The following is a 17,282-nucleotide window of genomic DNA, read 5'->3' as shown; positions in this document are numbered from 1 at the left end:
AGAAAAATTCAACATGCCTGGTGGACCGCAGTCCATCCGAGCACTTTTTCACATCATCGTAGCCTGGGAGCGCCACAAACCAATGCATCGTAACGTCACCCAATGGTTTAACTGCCTGCTGTTTGGACTAGGGATTAAAAATTGCCATATGTCGTACCGTTGCATCAAGTGTGGCCAAACACACGCCCCCGATGCCTGCCAGCTGATGGAGACCGCCGATCCGGTGTGCGCCATCTGTGGGGCTGCCCACAAAGCAACCAATAGAACGTGCCCGAAACGCGCAGAGTTCATCGAGATTCGTAAGCGGGCCTCCACCAACAATCAACCAGGTCGCCGAAAGGTGTCCCCAAACAACACAAAGGAGTTCCCTGCCATTGGCTCCCGGCACCCCATACCTTTGCTCGCCCCGCTACCGCTGAATCCAACCACCGAACCAGTCACAGCTGCCTCTACGTATGCTGAAGCAACAAGATCCGGTAGCCGTTCACTCCCACCAGGTCTTCAAGGGAACTCGTCCGCAATGGGTTTCTCCCAAGCTGCACTGGCACAACTGACAACGAATCCATGCTCACCCTGGAGCAATACGTTTCACTGGTCGTGGAATGCATCAACACTTTTCGCACTTGCAAAAGTGGAGCTGAACAACTGCAGTCTGCGGTGATGATCGCTTCCAAATATTGACCGTGAAACCACCAAGATTGCTAACTGGAATGCTTGATTCATCAGGAACAAGAATTACGAGCTTGTTGACTCAACGTACACAAAATACACAACGTACACAAAATAGACATTGCTATCATCACGAAGGCAAACCTGGATGAACATCTTCCTTTCCGATTTCCGATTTGTACGGCTGGATCGAGCATATTCTTCTGGAGGAGGTGTGGCTATTGCTCTTCGGCGTGAAATAAGCTGTCATCTGCTACCGAGTTTTCAACTTTAGGTCATCGAGGCCGTGGGATTGGAAGTGACTACTGGAGTCGGTCCCATTACCATCATCGCAGCCTACTGTCCCAAGCAAGTCAACGTAAGGGACTGGTCGGCAACGAACCTAAGAAGCGACATCATCAAACTGACTCGGAGGCAGGAGCAGCTCATCATTGCGGGTGACCTCAACGCAAAACACCAAGCCTGGGGTAACAGTCGACGCAACCAAAACGGCCTGATCCTCTTCAACGACCTACAAGTAGGACACTACAACATCCTAAGTCCGGCCGCTCCCACCCGGTTGAGCAGATCCGGAGTACACGAAACCATCGACCTGGTCATCTCCAATATGGGCAACATCACCGACCCGGTTGTTCACCAAGAACTCAGCTCGGACCACTTCCCAATGGTAGTCGAAGTTGGATCCTCTGCTAACAGAATCCAAGTCTCTCGGCGTAACTACCATCGAGTCGAGTGGGCGCGGTTCCAGCGAAGTGTGGACAACGCAATAGACTACAGCTTCCAGCTTGAGTCTTCAGAAAACATCGACCAGTGTCTTCAATCCATCGATGAGGCGTTATCCCAGGCTCGGGATCTACATGTGCCAGCTTCCAGTCTGGTGAGTAACTCTTTGAACCTAGACAACACAACCAAACGGTATATCCAATTCCGTAATACTATTAGACGACAGTGCCATCGCTCTGGCCTGCCTCACCTGAAGACCAATATCAATCGTCTCAACAAAATCATCAAAGCCAGGTTGGTGGATCTAAAAAACAAACATTTTTCTCAACATCTTTGCTTCCTCCCAGTCCGTGGAAAGCCGTTCTGGAGACTTACCAAAATTTTGAAAACCAAACCGAGACCTATTCCCCCCTCTATCACCCCCAACACCAATCCCTGGTCATTTCGTTCTAACAGCATCTGAAAAAGCCAATGCACTTGGTCAGCATTTTGTCAACTCACACAATTTGGGTCATGCCATGGTTAGCCCGCACGAGCATGCCGTCCAGGAAGTAATAACTAGAGTCGCCGATCTTACTTCAGTCATTCCCGATGAATCTAAAACATCTGCTGATGAGGTGTTAGCTGCGATCAAGCGCACCAAGAATCTCGAAGTTGCTCGAAAAATTGATTCTTAGTCGCTTACTAGAATTCGTAAACCAGAATAACATCAGAAATCAGAATAACAAGGGTCACTCCACCGTTCACCAACTGACTAGAGTTTCGAAGGCGGAACAAGTCCGTTAGTAATACATCTGCCATGGCATTGTTGGACATCGAAAAGGCGTTCGATAATGTCTGGCATGATGGCCTTGTGTTTGAGCTGCAGCGATTCAACTTTCCGATCTTCCTCGTGAAGATCATCAAGAATTATCTGTCGAATAGATCATTCCAGGTCTTCCTCAACAACATTCCCTCTGATTCGTTTAACGTTGATGCTGGGGTCCCACAAGGTAGCCTTCTTGGTCCCATCCTATTCAACATATTCACCTCAGATGCTCCTCCCCTTCCGGGTGGTGGCATCCTGTCTATGTTTGCAGACGACAGTGCCATTATCTACAAAGGTCGAGTGATTAGAGCTTTGACGCGTAGACTACAAGAGGGACTGGATGTTTTGTCCGACTATTCCAACAGCTCGAAGATCTGCATTATTGCAGCTAAGACCCAGGATATTATATTCCCGCATTCAAAATCAACTAGATTTGTTCCACCTGCCAATGTGAGAATCCATCTTAATAACACTACCATCGAATGGTCGAGTGAGGTTGTCCATCTCGGTCTCTCCCTGGACCAAAAGCATCTATTTCGTTCACACGTAGAGAAAACTGTTACCAAGTGCAACATACTGACCAAATCCCTCTATCCTCTCATTAATAGAAAATCCACCCTTTCCCTCACCAACAAGCTTGCCGTTCACAAACAAATAATTTTACCGGTCATAGAGTACGCTTTGCCTGTCTGGGAGGGCTACGCTAAAACCCACCATCTTAAACTTCAGATTTTTCAGAATAAAATATTACGTATGATCCTAAACACCCCACCGAGGACACGAAACTCTGAGATCCATCGCCTGGCTGGTCTTCAGGTGCTGGAGGAACGGTGAACAACATCGTTGACTAGGTTCAGAGAGTCCTGCGCCAGGTCACCTCACCAGATCATTCGTGAGCTGGTACCTAAGTTTTAAGTTAATTTTAAGTTAGTTATTCGTAGTTAAGTAGGTTATAAAAATTTATTTTTTAATAAAAAACAAGTCCTATAAAGGAAGAACTGTAAAATTCTACACAAATAATGTAAATCTATAGAAATAAGTAACCAGCAAACCTCAAAACAAAGGTGCAGAGCCTTAAAAGGCTAAACAATTATTATATCAACCATATGTAACCATATAAAAATATAAATAAACTTAATTTAAGCTAAAAATACTACAAGGTAAACAGCCCTAGGGTTGTATGAAATGGTGACGTGAAACTAAACAATAATTAGGGGATTTTTTGTTACAAAATATACAGAGTCTGCAGACAGAATCAATGTGTTTGCTCAGCGACTGTACGTATCTATATTTTCAGCCTCCCCTGGAAATCAATATTGGAAATATATTCAACAACACTCGAAAGAATAACGTTTATATTTGGTGATATTATGTCTGTAGTATTTTTTTGTGCAATAAACATGTATTTTACAAGGCACAAGCGTATCGTGCTTGTTTAAGAAGAACCAAGAATTTCTCGTAATGCGTCAAAGTCAGAATTAAATCTATATCCTCAAAAACCAAACCCCTTAATACTAACGTTATCATAATGAATGGTTTTGTCTTATTTAACTTTAAATAAATCGAGCCGTAGGATATGATCAAAGTCAAATAACAAATCGTTTGTAATGATTGGTTTTATCGAAATGACAACATCCTCGACTTTTGGCTTCTGTACATCGCCTAAATTCTGAATATATTCATATTAGGTGGTATTCGATCATTTTCAGCAGATTTTCTGGCATCAATCTAACACCGGAAATACCCATATTGGGAGTTATTTAGTTATTTTGGTTGTTTTCCAGAAAACAAAAGTGGTCGTCTTTAAATTCAAAATGGTGTCCAGGGTCAATTTTTGGTTTCTATGCATCATCTCTATTACGGAAATATCCATATTGAGTATTATTCGGTCATTTTCGATTGTTTCCTAGAAGTTGCCATTTAGCAATTCAAAATGGTGTCTGAGGTCATTTGTTAGCTCATTGCATCGTTCTGGTTCCAGAGATACTCGTATTGGATAGCATTTGTTTATTTTAGGCTATTTTTCACAAACCGGTAGTCGCCATCTTGGATTTCGAAATGGTATTTAAGAGCCTCTGAGCGTCATTCTGGTTGAAGAAAAACCCATATTGGGTGTTATTCGATCATTTTCGGCTGTTTCCCAGGAACCGGAAGTCGCCAACCTAGAATCCAAAATGGGGTCTGTAGTCGATTTCAGCTGCTGTGTATCATTCTTGATCCGGAGATACTCATGTTAGACGGAAATCGGCCATTTTTGACTGTTTTCCAGAAACCAGAAGTTGCCATCCTACAATTCATAATGGTGTCTGAGGTCAATTTTAGCTTCTTGCAACAGTCTGGCTCCAGAGATACTCATATTGGGTGGTATTTGGTCACTTTGGGCTGTTTTTCAGAAACCGAAAGCCGTCATTTAGGACTTTAAAATTGCCTGTGAAATCAATTTCTGTCATCTGGGCGTAATTCTGGTTCCGAAAACATTCATATTGAATGGTAGTTGGTCATTTCCGGCTGTTTGCCAGACACCGGAAGTCACCATCTTAAAATTCAAGATTGTGTCTGTGATCAATTTTAAGCTTCTGTGCATCTTTCTGGTTCCTGAGATACTTATATTTAAAGGGAATCGTCCAGCAACCGGAAGTTGCCATCTTACAATTCAATATGTTGTCTGAAGTCGATTTGTGGCTTCAGTACATCATTACGGTTTCGGAAATATCCATATTGGGTGGTATTTGGTCGTTTGCCGCTGTTTTTCCGAAACCGAAAGTCGCCATTTCGGATTTCATAATGGCATTTGAAGACAATTTCGATCGATTTTAGCTCCTGTGTATCATTCTAGATCTGGATATTATTATATTGGGTGGAAATTGGCCATTTTTGGCTGTTTTCCAGAAACCGGAAGTTGCCATCTTACAATCAAAAATGTTGCCTGAGGTCGATTATGGAACAAATTTGTTACCACTAAAAACATTTTCATATAAGTGCCTGCCAAATGGTTCCATTTAGTTGGTTAGCTCTCGAGATGTGCAGAAATTTGTGTTTCATTTATATGGAACCCCTCCCTTCCAGAAGAGGGAGGGGTGTTGAACCATTATGGACATATTTGTTACCCCTAAAAACATTCACATGCTAAATTTGGTTCCATTTACTCGGTTAGTTCTCGAGATGTGCAGAAATTTGTGTTTCATTTGTCTGTCACCCCTCCCTTTCAAAAGAAGGAGGGGTGTCAAAATTTTATGGACATTTATTTTACCACTAAAAACATTAACCTGCCAAATTTTTCAACTGGTGAACAGATTTAGCGAGTGTTTGAAAATTTTTAATATAAGTTTTACACAATAGCACTTAAGGAAAATTGATGAAATTTTTTCCATACAGCCAACCAAACATATACCTATTTGCTTTGAAATATAATACTCCCCATCCAAGCTCCGTAGCCGCAAGGTTACAGAGTCCGCCTTGGTAAGCGGATGGTCGTGGGTTCGAATCTCAGTAGAATCAGGCCATTTGGTGGTTGCCAAAGGACTTTAGCATGGGTTTTTTCTCAGCTTCCCACCAAGTACTTTTCCTTCAATCTGAATTCTACAGTACCTCTGTTGACTCTCCTTCTAACAAAAAAAATAAGTCCCTGTTAAAACTAAACTGGTGTGAGTAACGTATGGAAGTTCTCTCCTGGGAATTGTAATTAGGTGATTAGGGTAGGGTAGGGATTATTAGGGTACAAGACCGTGACAGAAATCGCAAAAGTCAGGCCGAACAAGCTCCGTGTCGTGGTCAATGACCTTAAAGAGGCCAACGATATAGCTTGCTCCGAGCTCTTTACACGGGAATACCGTGTCTATGTAACCGCTAGAGATGTGGAGATCGACGGTGTCGTGACCGATTCGAGTCTGTACGTCGAGTGCATTCTGGAAAATGCCACCGGGTGCTTTAAGAATAGCAAATGCACCAGTGTGAAGGAACTCGACTGCAAGCAATTGCGGTTGGTATCGCTCCCCGCATAAACAAATACCATACACAAATTGTTTCTCGTATAGTACCTTAGCCATTTATAAAACAGTCACATAACCATTTACATACCATATCAGCTTCAGTTTTGACCATCTAGTTTATAATAAACTGAGAAATAACCATTTGGTGAACTAGGCGTTAGGTATGGTTACCATTCAAAAACAGCGATTTTCCCGAACATATTTTTTTCGATATTGTACACGAGATGGTAAACTAATAATCCAAAATTTTGTACTAAAACTATTCTTCAAATAGTATAAATATGTTATTTTGCAGTAGTTTCCAGTTGTTCAGGTATCATTTCATGAATGGTATATTTATATTGATTTATATTCTGATAATCGTTCGTGGAATAGTCGTGATATTGTTTTGAATATAAAGATTGTTAGTGGCGATTTCTTTATACTCTGCAAAATCATGTTTTTGTTTTTCAGCTGCAGATATCATCACTTGCCAGCCATCTTGCACATTTCTTTTTGTGACTGGTCATATTTGTATTCTTCCAGGCTGCGAGGGGCGCTGTTTTGCAGTTGTCGTCGTGCAATGTAGACTTCAACATCGTTCTGCTCAGAGACACTGGATAGAAAAAAGGATTGCATAAATACTGTGTGGTCCCCATTTTGGCGTCGATCACTCATCGTGCAGCAGATGCACACTGGACTTACCTGTACGGGAGCTAACTGCGTAATGAAAGCAGACGGTATCTCCGAATAACCCGACAGTCATTCGAGCTTAATAAATACGAACCAGAGCGAGAGGGAGCCGAAGTGTCATCGATGCTGAGGACCTGCGTGTACTGTTTCGCTGTCTTCTATTATAGACTGGCGTATACCACACATCTCTCCTCTTCTCTCAAAAAAAAAGAAAAAAAAAACTTCTACTCACTCAAAAAAACATACCTTTTTAATATATTTATTTTGCATATTCCGCAATCATTTAGATTTATCCCCACCTAACGTTTGAACATAGTCTGACAAATATTTTGGGACCTTCGGCACTCTCTTAGACCTGTTAGATGAGTTATCTTCTATCGGCATGTCGACTTTTGAGCCAGAGTTATCCCTCCATTGACCAACTTTCCTCGTTTGAGATACATGTACGTTTTGTTGTAACGCTCAACAGTCACAGTGTCTCCTGGTTCTATTGCACTTGGTTTCGCTCCTCGTCGTCTATCTTCCCTAACCTTTCCCTCAAGCATACCCTCACGATCTCTAGTATCTATAAGCTGTTAATCAATAACCGACTTTCTATACTTCAGTAACGGTAAACCACGTCTAACTTTTCGACCCTTCATAATCTCTTCTGGCGGCAATTTAATAACTGAATGAAAACCAGCGTTGTATGCATGAACGGCATCCTGTAGCTCGTTTAAATAACTAGTCTCCGACGATGTTGCTGCACACATGGCCTTATTGACAACCTTCATGAAGTTTTCCGCCAAGCCATTCTGTTGAGGGAAGAAAGGTGTCGGAAAAACTGTTTTAATTCCGCGTTCGGCACAGTACTGTTTATATTCGCTGCCGCTGAAAGGAGGCCCATTGTCTGTCTTAATACATCTGGGAAAACCTTCATATCCAAATACGGTGTCTAAAATCTTTTTCGTATGTTCAAATGCAGTGGATCTTACAGGGTGAGCGAAAGCATATCTAGATCTTAAATCAATTAAAACTAGAATGGATATCCCGCCAAACTTCGCATAAGGTCCATTGAAGTCCATAGCAATAGTCTCCCAAACGGCTTTAGGAGCAAACGTACGTCTCATAGGAGTATGGCGTTCCGGTTTACCATTAATTTCACAGACAACACATGATTTCACCCATCGCTCGGCATCTCTAGCCATCCCTGGCCACCACACACGTGCTCGCAAAATCCTTTTAAATTTTGCCGCTAAAGGATGACCTTTATGAGCGGCCTTTGATCTTAGTTATTCAGGAATCACTGCACAACCACTTTTTACAACGATGCCATTCTCGATGGACAAATCATTAGAAATTGTTTTAAATCTGCGTAATTCATCCGGCCAATCTCCTGACTCTAACGAATCTATCAAGCGTTGTAATAAAATGTCCTTGGAAGTAGCCTGCCTAATCTCTTCATCGATTAGGAACTCTACGTTATTTGCCTGCAAGTGAGCTATTTCCCAAGGACTACTCTTTTCATTAAAGGCATTATCATTCCCGTCGTATAACCTGGAGGACGGATCAGCCAGGTTGTCTCTACCACGCACAAACTCAACGTCGTACCGGTAAGGACTGAGTCTTAGCACCCATCCATCAGCTCTAGTCAAGGCTCTTTTGGTAGATTCGCGCGACCTGTTCAGTAAAAAGGTAATGCCCTTAGCATCAGTTCGTAGAGTAAACTGTCCTCCTAACAGGTAGTATCCGAAATGCTCGACTGCCCACACAGCACTTAGAGCTTCACGTTGATTCTGAGGGTTTTTTTTTCGGTAGGAGTTAACGCTTTAGATGCGAAACTGATTATTCGAGAGACACCACTCGTATCTTCCTGGACAAGCACGGCGCCCAAAGCCACAGGTGATGCGTCCGTGTATAAATATGTTCTGTCGTTCCTCGAAAAATAACCAAGTGTTACCGTGCAACGTATAATGCGATCTTTAAGGAGTTCGAAAGCCGACGAAACAACAGACCACAAAGGTGATGATATATCGGCAAATTTGGCTATATGCGGACTCACAAAAGCCGCCAAACCCAGAAAACTTCTTAGTTCTGATATTGATGTAGGATGATGGAATTTTCTGATATCCTTTATTTTGGTTTCCTCGATATTTATTCCCTTTTCATCCAACTCGTGACCTATAAATGTGATATGAGTTTTGTCGAACTCGCATTCATCAAGGTTGAGGGTAAGATTGTTCGCTTTCAGTATTTGCAACACTTTAGCTACTATCGAATGCAGCTTTTCTAGTGTTTCAGCAAACACAAGTATATCATCGATATACACTATCTGGTTTTCTATGCCTTCCAGAATTCTAGAAATTTTCCTCTGGAAGATTTCTGGAGCGCAGTTCACACCAAACATAAGCCGAGTGAATCGATACATCCCATTTTCGGCCAGGAAGGTCGTCAAATCCCTTGATTCACTGCTCAGCTCTAAATGATAGTAAGCGCTGGACAAATCGAATTTCGAGAAATATCTCGCACCATGCAGCTTCACGTTCATTTCCTCAAGGACAGGCAAACGAAAATATTGACGTTTTATAGCCTTGTTAGGCGCCCGCATATTCACAACGAGGCGAAAGTCTCTCCTACCTTTCGGAACAGCAGACATGCCACTGATCCAATCCGGTGCAGTAATGACTTTTTCGATGATTCCGCGATTTTCCATTTCTTTCAGACGATCTCTTGCTGCTTCGCGGTAAGGCGCCGGAACATTATAGTAGGCATTCTTTTCGGAGGGTACCGTTTTATCTATGCTAAACTTAACTTTCACACCAGGCATCTTCGGAAATATTTGCATATGCTTTAATTTCTCACAGGTATTCACTTCAAAGCCTATTTTCAAAAGCTCCATATCACTAGCAGTGCTTCTATCAAGTAAAGATCGACGACCCTCCTTGACGACCAAAAAATCGGCCGTAACGATCGGTTTTTAGAGTCCTATAGCTTGTATTTTGGCTCTGAAAGCACGTTCAATAAACATTGGGGTATCGGCCCCATACCCATGTAGTTATTTTTCAGGAATGTCGATACTCTCAACATCAGCTATACCCGACCGACATTGATCTTCAAGCATGCTCCAGTCATCTCCACCAATTACATTAACATCAGCCCCAGAATCAACCAAAAACTCAATGGCGCTTGATGAACCTACGCGCAACTAATCAAAACATCTCTAAGAGACAATGCGTTGATTTTCTGAAAAAAAATATATGCAAAAATAGAGGGGTTGTCATAATAGCAATACGAAGAGATAAAGAAAAGTATAAACCAATACGATTTATTACTAACATAACTATTAAATCACAAAAAAAAAATTATATCTGTACCTGAACGTTACTGTTGTTCTGAGAGCTATATCCAGAATGCTCTTCTACGATGCGAACCCGTCTTCTTCTACATGTTGCAGCGAAATGACGTCGAAGACCGCAAGCGTTGCAGTTTCTGCTCAGCGCTTGACACAACCGGTCACTATGCGCTGCTCGATTACACCGTGAACATCGCTCCTGCCGACGCGTTGATGGAATTTCCCAATTTCGTCCAGTGCTACGGGCCAGTTTCCGCCTAGAATCAAACTCTCTTTCATCTGCTGCCATACGCTTGCGTTGTACACTGTCACGAGATTGCGCATGTGTAATCGCCATAGCCATTGTTGAATCTGAATGTGTACTTTCTAATGGTAGTGAACCGACTTGAAACGCCTCGTCCCGTGTTGCCGACTGCACAATAAAATTTGTGTCATAACCATATGTTCGTGCTGTTTTAGCTAATTCGCGATTTTTCAGACCCTTCAAAAGTTGTGTTTTTACGAATCGGTCTTGGTCGGAGAGACTATAACCGCACAACCACACTTTCTCCATTAATCTTGCATGGAAATTCACAGCCGACTCTCCATTCTCCTGTCGCATACCCGAGAATGCATCATGCTCTGCTGAAGTATCGGTCATTGCTTTTAAATAATCTTCGACATTCTTCACAAAAACTTTGTAGCATTCGGAATCAACTGTAACAGGGCGAAGCTTAGCCGCACGAACTAAAGCTTGAAGCTCGTCACCAATAGAAAGAAATAATAGTTGTGATCGCTTAACCGGATCGTGCGCATTGGATAAAGATGCTGCAATTTCAAAATTTTCAATATATTTCGTCCAAGCTTCCCACATTTTGTTAGCCGGTATGCCTTTTGGGAACGGTTTGATGCTATCCCATCTTATGTTTTGTAAGTTGTTGTTGGTCGATGAGGTAACCGCATCCTGTCTGTCGTTCATGACTCCAATGCTCAAATTTTGTTCCCTGTTTCGTTGGTTGGTACGTGCTAATTCAGTAATGGCTTGCTCAAGCTCACTCACCCTTTTCCTCAATTCCATGTTTTCATTATCAGGATCGATTTCCGTCTGATAATGACTATACAGATTACCCTGAACTACATGTTCATCGTGTGACTCGGCAACACGAACATATTTTCCCCGACTTAACGAGAGATCATCATCCGAGCTATCTGTAAACTCTACATTAGCCGGAGCGCGAACATATTTTCCCGGACTATACATTTTGCAGTCGATTTTGTTGTATGCTTCAATCGCTTAAAACTTTCCTAAACTGAAGAAAAAAATGGAATTCGTGCCAATAATGAGCGAGGTTAAGGCATTTGCAAGACAGTGATGAAATAAACTATGTCGATCTCATTACCAAAACAAACAAATCCGAAAATAAGTTTCATCACAATAACATATAGGTTCGTTTACGTATCCCTTTCTCGCTGCAATAACGTATAAGGAAAGAGAAAAAAAGAATATCTAAATTTCTTTCCATTCTCTCATGTGCCTGTTTCGAGTTGCACACACAAAAAGAAACAAATTCTCCCGAGGGTTCCTTTTCACGAGCGCCATTAACATCGAACCTGTTCCGCGCTATTTCACGTCAATTCTTCGCTCAACGAAAAAGAAAAAAAAGTTTCAATCGCTGCTCGTCTTTAGCTATCTTACTTTCCGCTTCCCCCGCCCGCTCGTCCCGAGCTATCATTTTCTTGTGCTCGTCCCGAGCTATGGCTTTCTTCCGTGCTCGTCCCGAGCTGTGGTTTTTTTTGTGCTCGTCCCGAGCTTACAAAAAAAACTGATCGCGGCTCGACCCGAGCAATTACACTCTCTCACGCTCGTCCCGAGCAATTACACTCTCTCACGCTCGTCCCGAGCTTTTGTACTCTAGGGCCCGTCACGAACTCAAAAAAAAAGAGATTCGATCATTCCCACATCACGTTCGCGCTCGTCCCGAGCTATGATGTTCTTCTGTGCTCGTCCCGAGCTGCTTTACTTAACTGTTTTAAAAGCTGACTATTTTATTATGCCCATCTCGAGCTATCACAAACACGTTCTAATAATGCTCGTCCCGAGCTATTTCATTTCACTTATATTCAAGATAAGAAATTAAATGGCCGACACAAAATCACTGCCTCACAAATGACACCGTTTCACTTTTTGTTACTGCGTACACGATGAGTGATACCGGTATTTTCTTTTTATCTAGTTCCTTATTTTTATCTTTATTTATTACTCCCAAATGAAGCAATAGAAACCTGTCTCGGTCGCCAAATGTGTGGTCCCCATTTTGGTGTCGATCACTCATCGTGCAGCAGATGCACACTGGACTTACCTGTACGGGAGCTAACTGCGTAATGAAAGCAGACGGTATCTCCGAATAACCCGACAGTCATTCGAGCTTAATAAATACGAACCAGAGCGAGAGGGAACCGAAGTGTCATCGATGCTGAGGACCTGCGTGTACTGTTTCGCTGTCTTCTATTATAGACTAGCGTATACCACACAAATACTAAAGCCGAAAGATTTGTGACCAATTTGATTACCTTTCATTATAGTTTGACAAAAATCGCGACTACAGCGTTTACTGGCAGATATCTCTTCGTTTTTCGATGGAGCTTCAACCGTTGAAGGTGTGGTGGACAAACAGTGCTCACTATCCTATTTGGGGATACTGAATATAAATAGTTTAAGTCATTCAGTTTAGTACAGTAATAACTGATGAAAGACATTATCACGAACAGTTACCATACTTCATTAAGTACAGTTAAAATCCTTACCGCTTCAGCAATGGTTTTTTAATTATCAGGGTCGTCGGTGACAAAAAAGTTTACGCTCCTTCAGACTCGTTTCGAGTTACGTTCGCCTCCCTGTGAGGCTCTACGTGCCCCGCGTCGTGAAATGCCTGAATTGTAAGCAGTTAGGCCATACAGCCGCCTACTGCTGCAATAAGGCACGTTGTGGCAAGTGTGGGGAGAATCATGCGGATGATTCCTGCAGAAAAAATGCTGAAAAATGCATTCACTGTGGGGAGAGTCAGCATGAGCTCTCGACATGTGCGGTGTACATGCAGTGCAGGGATAAAATAAAGAGGTCTCTCAAAGAGCGTTCGAAGCGTTCTTACGCTGACATGCTAAAGAAGACTGTTACCACTTCTCCCATTACATTAAACCCTTTTGATCTGTTGTTCTCTGATGAAACCGATTCTGACGAATCACAAGCGGGAACATCTTACGCCAATCCTGGAGAGTCTAGAAAGAGGAAGATTATTTCCTCTCCTAAACTTCCCCGAAAAGGTCCTAAGATTTCCCAAAGTGAAATGAATGATACAAACAAACTTAAAAGTGCAGCGGAAAAACCGAAGCAAACCCCTCCTGGGCTTGCAAATTTAATGTCCCAGAAGGAGTTCCCAGCACTTCCTGGAACACCTAAAACCCCAGTTGTTCCCTTCGCATATCCAGTTAATAAATCAAATGCTGGACTGGTGAAATTCTCTGACATTGTGGACTGGATTTTTGAAACTTTCAATGTACCCGATCCAATTAAAGTTTTTCTTACAGCATTCCTCCCAACAGTTAGAACATTTTTGAAGCAGTTGACTACTCAATGGCCCCTCCTTGCAGCGATCGTATCCTTCGATGCCTAATTCATCTGCGTATATGAAGGATTCTATCTCTGTCTTACAGTGGAATTGTAGAAGTATTTTACCAAAAATTGATTCATTTAAAGTTTTGATAAATAAAAACAAATGCGATGCATTTTCCCTTGGCGAAACATGGTTTACTTCGAATATCTAAGTAACGACGAAGGCCTGCACCTGCACCGGACCGAAATCGCGACCCAGTGCACAAGGCACATTTTCTGCAGCAGTCAGCGCATCAGCCAGGTATTAGGGTATTGCTAGGTTAGCATATTTAAGGTGCGATCGTGGGATCGCGAAATATAATTGAAGCAATGAAGTTTAGTTCTGTTTAGCAACTCCAATCGAGTAGCCGTAGCTTTTTTAAAAAGTGAACACACCAAGCTCGATTGTAACTTCGATCTCAACTTCCATGATTTTAATATTATTCGCCTTGATCGAGACACCCCATATGAAGGAGTCTTTTTAGGGATTAAGAAGTGCTATTCCTTCTATCGTATTAACCTCCCCTCGATTCCGGGCATTTAAATTGTCGCATGACAAATGACAATACAAGGTAAAGAGCTTTGTATTGCCTCAATGTATATTCCCCCCAGAGCACAGGTTGGGCAACGGCTGTTTTTTGATTTAATAGAACTTCTCCCCTCGCCACGTTTGATTTTGGGAGACTTTAACTCTCATGGCGTGGCTTGAGGTTCCCCTTCTAATGATAACCGCTCCTCTCTCTTTAATCTATAACCTTTGCGATGACTTCGACATGACGATTTTGAACAACGGTGAAATGACACGTGTCCCGAAACTTCCAGCGCGCCCAAGCGCTTTGGATCTATCTTTATGTTCAACGTCGCTACGGTTGGATTGCACATGGAAGATAATCCTCGATCCTCATGGTAGCGACCATTTGCCTATTCTTATATCAATTACTAACGGGTCATCTCGCATGCGACCAGTTGATATTCCGTATGACCTCACACGGAATGTCGATTGGAAGTTATACGAGGAAATGATTTCAAAAGCGGTCGAGTCGATTCAACATTATCCACCACTTGAAGAATACAACCTCCTCGCGGGCTTGATTCTCTACGCCGCGTTGCAAGCCCAAACGAAGAAATACCCGGCGTAACGATCAAAGAACCGCCTCCCTCTCCGTGGTGGGACAAAGAGTGCTCCGGTGTCTATACGCAAAGATCCGACGCGTATCTGTCCTTCCGGGATACAGACAGTGCCGACGACTTTAAACGTTATTTGGAGCTTGGTACCAAGTTTACAAGCTTGGCTTAAGCAAAGAAACGCGGATATTGGCGTCGGTTCGTAAACGAGACGTCGAGGGAGACATCAATGAGCACTCTTTGGAACACAGCCCGAAGAATGCGGAATCGCGTAACGGTCAACGAAAGCGAGGAGTATTCAAGTCGGTGGATATTTGATTTTGCCAAGAAAGTATGTCCAGACTCTGTTCCTAAGCAAAACATTGTTCGCGATGCGTCTTTGGGCCACGACGCGATAGAATCACCTTTTACGATGGCAGAATTTTCAGTTGCCCTCCTGTCCTGTAACAACAACGCGCCTGGATTAGATAGAATCAAATTCAACTTGTTGTAGAATCTACCCGGCACTGCCAAGAGGCGCTTGTTGAACTTGTTCAATAAGGTCCTGGAGCAAAACATTGTACCGCAGGATTGGAGGCAAGTGAAGGTGATCGCCATCTAAAAACCAGAAAAACCAGCTTCTGATCACAACTCATACAGGCCGATTGCATTGCTATCCTATATCCGGAAATTGATGAAATAAATGATACTCCGTCGCTTAGTCCACTGGGTCGAATCAAATGGTCAGCTATCAGATACTCGGTTTAGCTTCCGCCGTGCTAAAGGGACTAATGATTGTCTTGCGTAGCTTTCGACAGATATTCAGCTGGCATATGCTCGCAAAGAACAAATGGCGTCTGCGTTCTTGGTCATTAAGAGGGCTTTTGATTTCGTTTCTTTTGACATTCTTTCGGGTAAACTTCACCGACAAGGATTTTCTCCAATTTTAAACAATTTTTTGCACAATTTGTTGTCTGAAAAGCACATGCATTTTACGCATGGCGATTTGGCAACTTTTCGAATTAGCTACATGGGTCTTCCCCAGGGCTCATGTTTAAGCCCCCTTCTTTAGAATTTTTATGTAAATGACATCGACGAATGTCTGGCAAATTCATGCACGATAAGACAACTTGCAGACGACAGCGTGGTCTCTGTTACAGGAGCCAAAGCTGCCGATTTGCAAGGACCATTGCAAGATACCTTGGACAATTTGTCTGCTTGGGCTTTACAGCTAGGTATCGAATTCTCTCCGGAGAAGACTGAGACAGTAGTTTTTTCTGGGAAGCATGAACCTGCCCAGCTCCAATCACAATTAATGGGTAAAACGATCTCTCAGGTTTTGGTACACAAGTATCTTGGTGTCTGGTTCAACTCTAAGGGCACCTGGGGTTGCCATGTTAGGTATCTGATGAAGATACCTCCGGGCAAAGGGTAGAGGGCCAGCTGTTCCTGTTCGTGATGTCTTGGCGAGTCGTGACCTACCCTACATGTCCCTTATATACATTTTCCTAAAATCCATCCATGCCCCAGTCTAGTCCCATTCCTTTCCACCCACATTCAACAAAACGGCAAGAACACGTCGTAGACCTCGATTTTGGAATCAGCAACTGAACCCCACACGAATTTGCCAGGACCTGAGAACCCGAGGCCTCCCGTGCTCAGCGGCACACACCATATAGCCACTTGAACACCAGCGAACAACAACAACGAACCATAACCCGCAGCTAAACCCCGCACAATACCACCAGGACCCGAGGATTACTGCATATTCATGACCATTCGACGATCATCAGACGACCATTTAACTACAAAACACTGATTGAAAATACATGCTAGTTTTAAGATAGACTTAATTTCAGCTCGTAGTCGACAGCGAGGATAAAAAATTTGCTTTTAGATTTTAAGTCATCAGATATAATTGGCGCCGTTAAACATTAAATTGTATTTGTTCCGCGTCAAATAAACGATATATGAAGAAAAAAAACGTTGAGTTTGATTTTTAACCAGACTTTTCCGAACTCGGGAAACATTATCTGGTCCAGATAGCTCCGTTCTTGTCTGGTCCGGAAATAATTCGGACATTGAAGCCGGAAGAACTTCGAACCGGACTCTCTGGAATCCAGGTCCGCTGACGAACATAACTATTGATATAGAGTCAGGTTTTTACGAGGTTTTTGGAACAACGTGGGTTTTACGCGGATTTTCGAATCAACGGTTTTTTTTCCCGCGATACTGCGCTAATTAAAAAAAAAATCACGGGTCTTCGAGTTAACGGGGGTTGAGAACCAAAAACTTCTGAGTATTTAAAAAATAGACTTAATAAAAAAAAAAACTCTCCACTCTCCGAAAGATCCGAAA

This window comes from Wyeomyia smithii, chromosome 1 (assembly GCF_029784165.1).
Source record: "Wyeomyia smithii strain HCP4-BCI-WySm-NY-G18 chromosome 1, ASM2978416v1, whole genome shotgun sequence".
NCBI classification, from domain to species: Eukaryota; Metazoa; Arthropoda; class Insecta; order Diptera; family Culicidae; genus Wyeomyia; species Wyeomyia smithii.
This window is presented reverse-complemented; position numbering follows the sequence as displayed.